This window comes from Sturnira hondurensis, unplaced genomic scaffold, assembly GCF_014824575.4.
Source record: "Sturnira hondurensis isolate 20B ecotype Veracruz unplaced genomic scaffold, ASM1482457v3 Scaffold0020237, whole genome shotgun sequence".
Classification (NCBI taxonomy): Eukaryota; Metazoa; Chordata; class Mammalia; order Chiroptera; family Phyllostomidae; genus Sturnira; species Sturnira hondurensis.
Genome location: NW_028092868.1, coordinates 2,612,371 through 2,625,745, shown reverse-complemented (window position 1 = coordinate 2,625,745; position 13,375 = coordinate 2,612,371). Strand labels below are relative to the sequence as shown.

General features: G+C 42.2%; 1 protein-coding gene and 1 pseudogene across 1 annotated transcript in view; one reads left to right on the top strand and one right to left on the bottom strand.

The window, feature by feature from the left end:
- Positions 1-7,195, bottom strand: part of TTLL4 (tubulin tyrosine ligase like 4) — a 43,180-nt gene extending 35,985 nt beyond the window's left edge. Inside the window, 1 exon segment of the mRNA XM_037029167.1 lies at positions 6,967-7,195. The gene's annotated coding sequence lies outside the window, so the exon portion shown is untranslated.
- Positions 2,904-4,835, top strand: LOC118975290 (V-type proton ATPase subunit G 1-like; annotated as a pseudogene).
- Positions 7,196-13,375: the final 6,180 nt, after the last annotated feature.

The following is a 13,375-nucleotide window of genomic DNA, read 5'->3' as shown; positions in this document are numbered from 1 at the left end:
CTCCTAGAACAAACTTTTCAATCCTGTCTACAGAATTTACTACACTAAGCCTCTTCCTTCTGAATCTTCATCATAGTCTACTCGGTATTTTGGGGTTTTTTTTTCACAGACCAGCTCATGCCCCACTCTCTCGATGAATAACTGTTTATTCATTCCTCTCATTTGACACTTTGTAAAGGCCACCTTTTATCACTGTTCCCTTTTTACATGGATATGCCTCATAAGCTCCATGAAGGTTTTCCTGGGGAAGCCCCAGGTCTCTGTAACAGACAACTGCAGAGCTAATCTGGTAGAAAGGGGAGCTCTCTGCTCTCGTTTGACTTTCTCCTCAGCAACGCTGCCCAACTCTGCTCCCACAATGACATGGGGTGGGGTGGGGGGACAGACAAGGCTCCCAAGAACAAAGTTTAAAAAATGATTCATTTGGGAGTGATAGATATGTTTTGTGTCAGTTATACCTCCACCATGCTGTTTCTTTTTTTAAAGATTTTATTCATTTATCTTTAGAGGAGAAGGGAAGGGGAGAGGGGAGAGAGGAAAAGAAATATCAATGTATGGTTGCCTCTCATGTGTTCCCTGCCGGGAACTGGCCTGCAACTCAGGCACGTGCCCTGACTGGGAATCGAACCGTGATCCCTTAGTTTGCAGGCCCGCGCTCAATCCACTGAGCTACACCAGCCAGGGCCCACAGTGCTGTTTCTAAAAAAAAAAGGACTAGCACTGACCGATGTGGCTCAGTTGGTTGGGCATCATCCCGCAAAGCGAAAGGTCACCAGTTCAATTCCCAGTAACGGCACATGTCTGGGTTGTGGCGTATGTCTCCAGTAGGGGGCGCACATGAAAGGCAACCAATGGGTGTTTCTCTCCCTCTCTTTCTCCCTCCCTTTCCTTCTCTCTAAAAGTAAATAAATAAATAAAATCCTCTTCTAAACAACTGACTAAAGGGACAAGAAAGCAGGGTAAAAAACTGCAGAGCATTCTAAAGATAAACAAAATGGCCTCAAACATTCCTTTCTTTCTGTTTGAGGGTTGGCTCAGCCCAATCCCTAATCCCCCACCCCTTCACCAAGTACAGGACTGTCACAGCAGAATCCCGACACACCTCCCAGGCTTCAGCCTCCCCCCATCCCCACCGGCTAGAGCATCCAGTCTCAGGAATCTCACCATCCTGCTTTGTCATCTTTATACAGCATTCAGAAACTGCCTATCTCTTTCTGCCTTCCACTCTTTGTGGGGTAATTCTGCCTCAAGTTTGCCTCCTTAAGTAAAAGAGAATCCTGGGCAGCCTAAGCTTGAAAATCTATGGCTGCTGTCTCAAACCATCAAGTCTCCAGGGGCCAGGCCCAGTCCAACTTGGACAAGGTATCTATTTCCACAGAAAGCAATTATTCATCACTACTGATGAAATCACTCTCCTCTGTTACAGGAGTGTGTGTGACTCGAGGGATCTGTAGTTCCCTTTTCCTCCTCTATCTGGGTGTTTCCCCTCGGTCACCAGGGAACTCAGGACATCAGAAATGGTTACAAGTCTACAGTCTGCAAGATCTGTGATGAGATGACTTTGCTTGCTCAGTAGTTATACTAGAAGACAGAACTGACTTATGTGGAACCAAATAAAATGGAGAGGAGTATAGGAACCAGACTCATTTTCTCTTATGACATAAATTCCAAGCTAATCCTCCCTAAAGAAAGCTGGAGGAGCAATGAATTTCTCAAAGCCCTGCTGAGAAAGGAAGGTCACTAATCCAGCCCTAACGAGAAGGGAGGGTTAGTACTGCACACCACAGTTCAGTATGACAACAGGAGTGGGCAAAACTAGGGAAAAACACTGCTCACAGCAGCTAGGACTGAGGGGGGATCTACAAATTACCGAAAAGTGAAAAACAGGTAAAGGCTGAGCATAACCAGGAGCCTACCTTTCCTGAAGCCGTGACCTTTCTCAGCTTCAGAAAGGACCCTCTTTCTGCCTCTGGAGGTGAGCTCTAGCGAGCAGTGGTCCGCAAAGTATGGCCCTCAGACCCTGAGGGAACCCCAGGACCCTCTCAGCAGCTCTGTTAGGTGAACCTGTATTCATAACTTAGAGGTGGTTTGCCTTTTTCACCAGGCTGCTCTTTGCACTGATGGTGCAAAAGCAACGGTGGGTCAAGCAGCCGGTGCCTGAGTGGGAACCGAGACAGCGGCGCCCAGTTAGATCCTTCATCACCACATACTTCTTCACCACGCAACGAATGAGTACCAGCTTTACCTGAGAATGTCCTTGATGATGCAGTAAAAGTACTAAGTCTCAGTCCTCAAGTATGCTTTCTCAATAGTCTGTGTGGCAAAACGAGCATACTCAACACATAAGAGGCATACAGAAGGAGACAGTGTCTCAGTAAAGCATCGTCCGAGCTGCAAAAAGCTTCTGCAGAGCATGTGCTTACTTGAAAGACCAAACAGCACGCAAGTGGTGGGTCGGTCAGACGTTGGTACTTTGGCAGGTATTTTTGGAAGGGGGGGCGGGTACCCAAATCCCATCACATCAAGGAAAACGACAGATAGTATTTGTTGCCAGTAATAATGTTTGAGCTTCCAAAGGAAAATCAGAATTTCGGCAAACTTGTCTCTGCCACCGTGAGCTTGACAGCTTCCCAACACTTAACCACTTAACCAGAGCGTGGTGGCAATATGATTTTTCGATACTGTATAATAAAATCTAATATTTGGAAGACCTGCATAACTCAGGGAATCAGTATTTTCCAAATACCTATCACACAATGTTACAGAATCATGCATGTGTAAAAGATCTGGTCAAAGTGAGAGACCACTGGAGAGATGCAGATCTTAAGCAGTTGGGCCAGCTGACCTGTGGGGTGATGGAGAGCATTTAGGATGCACACCTAGGCTTTCAAGCCACTGACAACATGACCTGTCAGTCACAGGGCATCCAGCAGCTACTGCAGGCTGAGAAGGTATCCGAGGCCCGCAGGCTAGAGAACTGGAGGCTGAAGCAGGCCAAAAAGGAGGTGCAAGCTTAAATTGAGCAGTACCCCCTGCAGAGGGAGAAGGAGTTCAAGGCCAAGAAAGCTGCAGCTCTGGGATTCCCACAGCAGTTGCAGCAGTGAAGTGGAAGGACACTGGAGAGAAGATGACCTACTTCCGGCAGAACAGGGATGAAGCCTTGGATAACCTCTTGGTCCCTGTCGGAGACATCCAGCCAGAAATCCATGAAAACTACCACATAAATGGACAGGAGAGGAAAGAGCACCTGTTCCATGGACTGGCATTTTGGATGCCTCCAGGGAATATGAAGCTTTTGCAAAGCTTGAGTTATATTCTTGTGGAAAGGCATGAAATTATTTCTGTGTATTATATAGTAAGTCCTTTTACTTTTCAAGAACAGCAAACTTAAAGCCTGTACAAACTTAGAACTTAGCCAAAGATTTCATCTTTTTACCTCATATTTTTTAGAAATTTAATGGGCGTACATTATTTGCTTTTTCTATGCCATTTAGCCCAAGCAACACACACACACACACACAAATTTTTCTTTCTTAGATATAGTAAGAAACATTTCTTTTAAAGAAAGAAAGGGATTAAATATATGTATTTCTCCCCTAAAGCTTTCTGGAAGGGGCTTTATCTGTGAAAAAGTAGTAAGTAGTTGTTTGTAACCTGTGTAAAGCAGCAACCAACCTCAAAATAGTCCTTTCTGGCTAAGGTTAGAACAATGGATTCTAGTTTAATTGTTAGAGCTGCTTTCAGTATCTTACTCAAAATTACTAGATGAAAGAAGTTAAGAACTGTTACATGTTATTACTTGGTATACTGATAGTCATTTAAGAGTGAAGACTCTTTGTCATGCAAAAAAAAGGGTAAAAGATAGACCAATGGACTTTACTGTAACAAAGTAAGAAAAGTTAACTGATATCATTTCAGATACCACACTGCAACTAATTTTCACAAAACCACCATTTTTTACTTTTTGTATAGTACCAAAGAAGAATAACCACAATTATCTGAAAAGCTATAGAAACACCCCTCTTTTTGCCAACTAAATGATCTGTGTGGGGGTGGATTTTCTTCATAATTCAACAAAAACAAAATATCACAACCAACTGAATGCAGAAACAGATACAAAAATCTAGTTGTCTTCCACTAAGGCAGCTTCTCACTAACCTTTTGAAATGATAGTATTTTTCATTTAAAAAATGCTACTTTAGCCCTGGCTGGTGTAGCTCAATGGATTGAGCGTGGGACTGCGAACCACACGATCGCAGTTCGATCGCAGTTCGATTCCGTCAGGGCACATGCCTGGGTTGCAGGCCAGTTCCATACATTGACGTTTCTCTCCTTCTCTCCTCTCTCTAAAGATAAATAAATAAAATATTTTAAAAATAAAAATAAATAAATAAATAATGCTACTTTGCCCTGACCAGTCTGTTGGTTTGGCATTGTTCTCCGAAGCAAAAGGTTGCTGACTCAATACCCAGTCAGGGCACAAGCCTGGGTTGCAGGTTCAGTCTCTGGTCAGGAGCATACAAGAGGCAACTGATTGATGTTTCTTCCCCTCTCTTTCTCCCTCCCTTCCTCTCTCTCTCTAAAAATAAATAAATAAATAAATAAAATATTTTAAAATGCAACTTATATTAACTTGTAATGGATTTATTATTTCTAAATGAATTAATAAATATTCTTATTATGGTGAATATCAAGATATATATAGATACAAATATCCCACATTAAATATATATATATTTAAGACCCTGAAGAGCTTATGAAGTGCAAAAATCTGGACCAAAAATCTGGACACCTCTGGTCACGAATACCACCGCCTGTCCAGGATATACGAGTAAATGAGGGCACCTAAGGACAAGGTTCTTTGTATTTTGGGTTCTAGAGAAATTTGTACTCTCAGTATTTGTTGCAAAATGCCAACCCCAGCTTCCAAGTTTTGCCAGAAGAGAGAGTGAGAAGTCAGGTCATTATAGAAATTTTTTCTCTGTATTTCACTGACAGATCAAAGCATCTGATCCCATGCTAAAATCCAGGAAGCCAATCAGACAATTCCAAGGTCATAAAGGAATCTAGTAGGGCAGCTAAACTTGCCTCCAGATTATGAGTATCAGATCCCGAAGTTAAGGCTTCACTGACACAGTCTTCAACAAGAAACTTTTCACTTGCATATTCATTTTTATATTTGGTCCTAAATTTTCCACTTCCTTCTTCCATCCTTTTTCTCTACCCATGCTTTCAGTGTTGGTGATCCTCTGAGCTCAGTCTTCTCATTTTGCCTGGCACATAGTAAGCACTCAATAAATAGCAGCTGTAATTATTACCACAAACTCTTCCATGGCACTCTTAACTTTCCACCTCCTGCGTTCTTAACTTTCTCTCATCACCCAGACCTCTGCCATGAATTCCAAACCTGCAGCGTGACCTCCTGGGCCTTTCTACCTAGATGTGCGGCAGGGACTTTAACTCAGCAGGTCTAGAGTGTAACTCCTGTATCTTTCTCCTCAAAGTTAGGTTAAATAAATAAGATATTTAAAACTTATTTTATCAAATCAAGGCATGCAATTACAGTTTATTCCAATTACAGTGAATCCTTAACTTAGTTCTTTTTAATAAAAGGTTTAGTATTTTCTTCCTCCTCTTCACAAAAAACTTTTTAAAATTTATGATGAAAAATTTTAGAATTCAACTTTAAGATATGCAAGTAATACATGGTTTTAAAAATTATTTTGGAGATGCACGAATAAACTATTTAAAGGAGTATGTTATAGAAAAACCACAGGCAATTATCAGGAAAGTAGCATCAGATTTGTGTCTGAGATCACTGTAGTGTAGTGTAAAGTATATGGGTTGAATAGGAAGGACTTTAGCCTGCAGGCTGGGAGATAATGAGAAAATTGTAGAATGGCTAGAGATGAGGAATTTATGGTGGTTGCAATGGGAATGGACAGGATTTAGAGAAAAGTTACGGATGACAGGGTGACCAGGCCTGGTGGCAGAGTAGATGTAGGGAGAATAAGACAGGAACAGTCTGGAATGATCTGAGTGTCTGATTTTAGTGACAGGTGGGTGTTGATGAAGAAGGAACGATAGGGATGAGAGGCAGCTTGTTGATTGGCTAAATCAACAGGTGCTGAAATTAAGGAAGATGTCTTTTGGAGTATCTGAGGGATGAGTGCATAAAAAAGGGAGGATTAAAACACTTCCTAGATCCAGAATTGAATTGTGAAGACCAGAGAGTGGGGATATTGGTGTTCCAAATGAGTCTGAGTTAAACATCTTCCTAATGTTCCATCAGAGCACACACCACACAGTATAGCGAAGCTTGTTTAATTGATTAAAATCTCCCCTAGACTACAAGCTCTGTGAACACACCTGTCCTGTTCACCACTGTATCCTCCCAGCGCCTTCCATGGAGGCCTGGCTCATTAAATATGTTAATTAAATTAAGGGATGATGGCTGGATAAACGAAGAGTTAAATTCCACAGGACTTCAAATGCTGTTTGAATCTCTTCGGTTTAGGAAAGTATTTTTCTATAGATACTGAAGGTGGAGAAGTAACAAAAGTGGGTAACCATGATCAATTCAGCCATGAAGACTAAGAGGAGCTCGGGCTCACACCCGAGGGAGAATTTAAACCGCAGAGCGGCGGGAAAGAGAAGGCACGGAGGCCTAGGGTAAGGGTACGCTGCAGGGTTAGAGTACCCAGAAGCGGGGCGGACTAAGTTCACCAGCGCGGTGGAAGGGGACACGGGTTCAGACGAGGCGCGAAGTCCTAGCTAGTGGAAGGCCGAGGCCCCCCGGCCTACTAGGGGATGGAGAGGTGGCGGGCAAGAGCGGGACTGGGGCGGAAGGGGCCAGAGGGCTGGGGACCTGCGTGAAACGACCCAGGCAGAGGGAGTGGAGGGAGAGTTGGGCAGGCGGAGGGTCCAGCCCACCTCCCCCGGACCGCGGTCGGGGTCCGCACTCACCTAGCGGACCCAGCTTCGCCCGGGCTCGGCGCCGGCTACGCGTTACTTCCTCCCCTGGCCTGCTGGGCAAGCAGGCGGGCTCAGGCGCCCCTAGCAACCACGCACTGCTACGCGACCCGCGCTCTCAGCCGCCAGCACCGCTACCGCCTGCTACGCGCTGCGCGCGCCCCCAGTGGCCAGACCGAGGGCTTGGAAGGGGCGATCTCGACGGGAGGGAGGCAAGCGCGCGGAATCTCAGAGACTGTGGGAAGCAGCCCCCGCATTGCGCACGCGCAAACGCTTTATTGAGGTGGGACCCGGCAGCCAGCACTCTGGGAGTTGTAGTCCGGAGATTAAATCTCCGAAAACTCTCTCTCCAAGATTCTTTCTCCCTATCATGGTCCCACCCAACCCGTTTGCATTTTCTTTAGCCATGCCTTAATTCGCTCTTCTGATATCAAATATCTCGGACTTTATTAAAGGATTTTCTCACTAATTCTTTCAAGCTGAAGCTTTGTGTTTGATCCCAGGGAAAGGGAGATTGGCAGATTCACTATTTCCCTCCAACCAAACGTCCCCTAACTCCAAACCACCCAGCAGGTGCAACTACAAACACCTGTTTTCTGGGCTTCAGGTGTGAACTTTAGGAAACAATACCTACCTTAACACAAGTCCTGTGGGCCGAATTCGGCTCTTCACCTCGTTTCTACCAGGCAGCAGCTCTGAGCTCCTTGCCCTAGTTAAGGAGTAGTTACACTTTACAATCCTAAAATTACATTCCGCTCTTTGAAGGCAACTGCCAGACTGATGGGAGGGGGGAGGGTGAAAATGAGTTTGACATCCTTACCTCCTCAAGCAAGTCAGATCATGCTGTCTCAGTCTCAAATATCCCTAAACCTAATGGATTTTAAGCTCTAAAAGAGCGGGGGGGGGCGGGGGGGGAGGTGGTGGTGGTGGTGAAAAGATCCTTATTCTAAGTAGTGTGATACAGAAATAAAGGGGGGAATAAAAGACGAAACTAACCCAATAAAAACAATATAGAGCAGAGCAAGAATGCTTAAATAATTGATTTAGGTAACAGTCACTGGTGATGCTAAACTCATTGCAGGCTGATGGAATTTTACAGATTGTCTGCCATCATCTGCATTATTTTAAGCAATTGTAGATCCTGAAAGGTGGGACAGCTATAAATTAAGTCACCTGATGTGATGCAATTTGAACTACACAGTAATATTTATGTAGTGTATTTTTGTCAAAAAATTAAAAGTTGGATTTGAATGTAATGGCAATTTTGGCTCCAATTTCTATGTTATAGGAAATAGAAATAGTTAAACACCACCACAAAAAAAGCAATCAGACAAAGCTGGAATGTGGGTCAATGTACAGATAAATGACCTTGTTTCTTCAACAACTTCAAAGTATAAAAAAAGATCAAAGTGCTCTAGATTATAGGAGAGTTAGGAGACATAATCAAATGCAATGATTGGACCTTGGTTAGATTTAAACAAATGTAAAAAAATATTTTTGAGAAAATGAAGAAATCTGAATGTGGACAGGGGACATAAGAACATAGCCAAGTGTTAATAAACCATTAATTTTATTATTGTAGTTGACCGAATGGCACCCCTCAAAAGAATATATCCATATCCTAGCTCCAGGAACCTATCAATATCACCTTATACTATGGGAAAATATGGGATTAAGATTTTTGAGAGGATAATTTGGGGAGGATTTAAGGAATTTTCCTGGATAACCTTTGCAGGCCCTAAATCCAATGACAAGTATCCTTTGTGAGGCAGAGGGAGAAGTGACAGAGAAGATGCAGAAAAGCAGAAGACGCAGCGTGACCAGAGACAGATCGGAGTGATTGGGCCCACAAGCCAAGGAAGGCCTGGGGCCCCCGGAAGGTACAAGAGCAAGGAGAGGACTCTTTCCTAGAAACTCCCGAGGGCACAGGGCCCTTGGACAGCCCGATTTCCAACCTCCAGAACTGTGATGGAATAAATTTCCACTAAGTTTGCAGAAATTAGTTGTGATAGCCACAGACTATTTTGATATTTTGATTATTTAAGAAAATATCCTTAATTTTTACAGATATGGAGATATTTGGGGGCAGAATTAAATGACATGATGCCAGGGATTTGCTTTTCCTTTAAAATACTATATAGCAAACTCCCCAGGAGCAACAAGCACACCTAGCCCCATGTCTTAGTCTCTAATATAAGCAGTCTCCAATAAACAATCATTGACTTACAATTTTTTTTAAAGACTTTACTTATTTTTAGAGAGAAGGGGCGAGAGAAAGAGGGAGAGAAACATCAATTGGTTGCCTCTAGCACTGATCCAGGACCTGGCCTGCAGCCCAGGCATGTGCCCTGAATGGGAATCGAACTGGTGACCTTTAGTTTTGCAGGCCATTACTCAGCCCACTCAGCCACACCAGCCATGGCACGACTCACAATTTTTTTACTTTACGATGGTGCAAAAGTGATATGCATTCAGTAGAAACCATATTTCAAATTTTGAATTTAATCTTTTCCCAGGTTAGTGATAGGGAGTATGTACTCTTGTGATGTAATTAATTTTAGTTTGGTTCTTCATTTTTTATACGCATAGTGCTTTCAGCTATGTATGTTAATGATTAATACTCACAGACCAGTTTTTTCATATCTATATAGTATTCAACACTTTGTTATAAAATAGGCTTTGTGTTAGATGATTTTGCTCAAAATGTTGGCTAATGTAAGGGCTCTAAGCACATTTGACGTAAGCTAGGCTAAGCTATGATGTTTGGTAGGTTAGGTATATTAAATGTATTTTCAAATTACACTATTTTCAACTTATGTTGGGTTTATTGGGACATAACCCATTGTAACTTGCGGAGCATCTGTACCATTCTCTCTCTCTCTCTCTCTCTCTCTCTCTCTCTCTCTTTTAGAGAGAAAGGAAAGAAGAAAAAGAGGGAGAGAAACATCGATGTGTGAGAGAGATATCAATCAGTTGCCTTTTGCACACCCCCAACTGGGAACTGGTCCACAACCCAGGCATGTGCCCTTATTGGAAACTGAACTGGCTGCCTTTTGGTTCGAAGGCCAGCATTCAATCCAGAACCACATCAACCAGGGCAATGTACCATTCCCATTCAAAAGGAACCAGGACTCCTTGGAGAAATGGCTGATTCTAGGACTGGGACGGGAAATATGCAAGATGAGCCTGAAGTATCTGTGGTACCAGAAAGGTGTTCAAAACCAAAAACAAACCCAAACAAAACCACATTGCTGGGAGTATGTCACAGGAGCTAACTCAAAGTCCTTCCATACATGTTCTTTGACTACTTCCTTCCCTTTCTTTCCAACCCGCCCCCTGTGCCCCACCCTTTCCTCTAGCAGCTGTCAGTCTTCCCTGTTTCCATGTCTCTGGTTCTATTTTGCTCATTAGATTCCTCTTATAAGTGATACCATACGGTATTTGTCTTTCACCGCCTGGCTTATTTCACTTAGCACAATACTCTCCATCCATGCTGTCGCAAAGGTGGAAAAATTAGGACAACTGTAATAGAATACACAAGAATCAAATTTTAAAAATTAAATTAGATTTTAAAAAACTTCCAATGACCAATGCTGAAACAATGTGAATAAAATTAAATAAATAAATAAAGTAGTAGTAGTTTATAACCCAAAATATAAAATAAATACCCAGGAGAGGAGACCCTGATACAAATAAATGGTTGGTTGTGTTCATGTGGTAAGAAGACAAATCTCCTGTGCAGAAGAATTCCAAATGATGTCGATACCCAGCCCTAGAGGAGGGACAGCACTACTCTCCACTACCTACATGTGGGCTCTAAAGGGTGACTTCTTTCCAAATAGCGAAGGGTAAGAAAGGGGGCAGGGTAGGGCAAAAGGAAGTTAACAGTTGAAAAATCTAACAAATACTGCTTCAGTCAGGTGACCAAGGTCAACATTAACAGTCATGAACCTTGTAGGTAGTATGTGCCCTTTGGGATTTTTCCTCCCCCAAACCCATAACCCAAGTCTAATCCTGAGAAACATCAGACAAATTCCAACAAAGGGACTTCCTACAAAATACCTGACCAATATTTCTCAAAATTGTCAAGGTCATCAAAAACAAGAAACTTCTCAGAAACTGATACAGCAGGAGGAACCCATATAGATAGAGATACTGGTTCACTAATTGTAACAAATGGTTTAACTCTACTGTCTGCTCCACTTTTCTGTAAGTCTAAATTTTTTTCTAAAATATAAAGTCTATTTAAAAAAAAATAGCTACAGCAACAGAAATTTGTCCAGCCCACCTGAGCCAAATGATCAGGGGTAACTTCACCAACAACAGGAAAAAGCAACATCAGCCTCCAGATGTCGTCATCACTTACGTAGTATTTCTACCAAAAATGTATAACCTGAATCAAATCACAAAGAAACATCAGATACACCCAAACTGGCCAGTACTCTTCAAAATGTCATAAAAGACAAAGGAATGGTTCTAGAGGCCAAAGAGACATCACAACCAAATACAAATTATGATCTTAGGTTGGATCCTGGCCCAGGGCAAAAGCTGGTGTAAAGAACATTATTGGAATGATTGGCAATACAATGGAACCTCAATTCTCAAACTTAATTCCTTCCAGAAAACTGCTTGAGAAGCGATTTGCTCAAAAACAGAATCTCCTGTGTTTATCGCCTGAGAGACACCTGACTGGTCATACAGGTATCAGCATGAAAGGGCTCTTGGGCAGAGAACCAAGACACAAAGTTTTGTTAGACAATTGAGACATTTTTTCTGTGAACAAAGTGGCAGAGAACCGAACTATTCAAGAACCAAGGCGTTGGAGAGGAGGTTGGACAACATTTGAATATGTGCTGTAGATTAATTATTTAAAGGTAAAAAGGCATGATATTCACAACTTAAGTCTCAAATGGTTCAGAAAAATATGATAAAACTGTGGCAAAATATTAACAAGTAGTTAATGTGGGTGAAGTATATGTGGGAGTTCTTTATACTACTGTTACTTTTCTTTAAATTTATGTCAAAATAGAATGCTTTTTAAACTATAGCAATGACAAAATTGAAAAAGGAATAGGTAGAACCAATGCGGCAAAATGCTGATTAACAGGGGAAATCTGTGGGATTGTGCGGGGGTTTATGCTAATCTCTGTACTTATTTGTGTACATACTTGTGTGAGTTCGAAAACTTTAAGCTACCTCTCCCCCAAGAACGGGAAAACACACATACACACACATGCATGCACACGGTGTGCACAGCAAAACCAAACACAGCACAAATCCTCAGCCCCTCCCGACATTCCTGGAATTCCACGCACGCTCAGCTTGTAACTCCACATCCTCTCCAGGCTTTGTGCAATGACTGCTAGATGTAAAATGTCTAATCTTCTAGATTTTATGCTCCCAAGAATGGGAATATGTTTTCTTATTATGCATCCTTAAAAAATGATTAACTATTCTTTTATGCAGCTGCCTAAAAAGTTGTATATGTATATTTAATCTCTCCACATTATATTATGCACCGGATAAGCATATTTCAAGCTAGAATTTAATGAACTATTTGGAAGAAAAGAAAGAAATAATTCTTGCACAAGATACTGTAACTCCTCCTAGTGTAGCTTTTAGGGGGGAAAAATCTAGATTTTATAATATTGTATTTGCCTAAATCCAGACAAGTTTAGTGAAGTACTGTGGTTTTGTTAAAAACAAAAACAAAAGTTCTGGTCAGTTAGAAAGATATGCCAAGGTACTGACAGGTAACATGATATGTTACCCAGATTTGTTTTAAAATACCTGAGTAAAAAAAAATAAAAACATGATAGCTATTGAAGCAGTGATGGTATTCACCAGACTAACCTACTTTTGTGTGTGTTTGAAAATTTCTAACTAAAGACTTTAACATATTAAAAACTGAACTTGAGTTTTCCCATCCACTAACACTCCACTAACAGCCTTCCCCATTTCAGTTAATGGCAATTCTATCCAATTGCTCAGGCCAAAAACTCTGCAGTCATCCTTGTCTGCTTTTCTTTGTGCACACTCCCACATCCAGTACACCCAGAAATCTTATTTGTTCCATGTTCCAAATATATTCAAACTTTGCTTACTTTTCCCCACTCAACTGGTATCAGCCAGTGCAGAATACTGTTACCTCTCACCTGGACTACTGCGTACAATAGTGTCTTAACTAACTGCTCACCCTGTTTCCCATTCCTCCTGACTCGAGTCCATTCACAACACAGGAATGAGGAGTGACCCCTCAGAACGCAGGGCAGATCACAGCCCGCCTCTGTTCAACACTCTTCAGTAGAGACCTCCTCTGCTTGAAGTACCGGATCTGCAAGGCCGGTAACCTCTGTCCCCTTTACCTTCCTGCCCTCATTTCCCACCATCCTCTCTCTTCTTC